Raw genomic sequence first — 642 nt, forward strand, 5'->3', positions numbered from 1 at the left:
CACACACACACACACACACACACACACACACACACACACACACACACACACACACAGGGGGTGGGGGAAGGGAGAGAGAGAGAGAGTCTAGATTCTGCATGAGAAGACGTGCAATATTTTGCCCCAGTTACCCTCTCATTTTGTCTCACCTTTCCCTTTATGCCCCTCTCCCCGTGTAGTCTCCCTTCTTGGTACATATATGTATAAATATACATATTCATATATGTCCAGATTAGAGACTTATATAGGAAGAGATATAGATAGACTATGTATATTACATATTCATATACAAATCTATGAGAGACAATACTGAGCTTGGCTTATTCCATCTAATATAATGATCTCCAGTTGTACTTGTTTTCTTGTAATCATTGTCTTATGGCCGAGTAAAACGCCATCATGAGTATACACAGCCAGGCCTGGTAGGACTCCCTTTTTATTCCTAGCACTTGGGAGGTAGAAGCAGGTAGATCCCTATGAGTTTGAGTTCTAGATTAGCCAGAGCTACATAGTAAGACTCTGCTTTAAAAACAAAACAAACACCAACAACATAAAATAGAGTGCATATTTTTTTGTACCATCTGCTTTTAGATAAAATCGTGCCTCCAATGAGCCATGTTGTTGCAAGCACCAACAATTCAC

The sequence above is a fragment of the Grammomys surdaster genome, unplaced genomic scaffold, assembly GCF_004785775.1.
Source record: "Grammomys surdaster isolate TR1022 unplaced genomic scaffold, NIH_TR_1.0 125834, whole genome shotgun sequence".
Classification (NCBI taxonomy): domain Eukaryota; kingdom Metazoa; phylum Chordata; class Mammalia; order Rodentia; family Muridae; genus Grammomys; species Grammomys surdaster.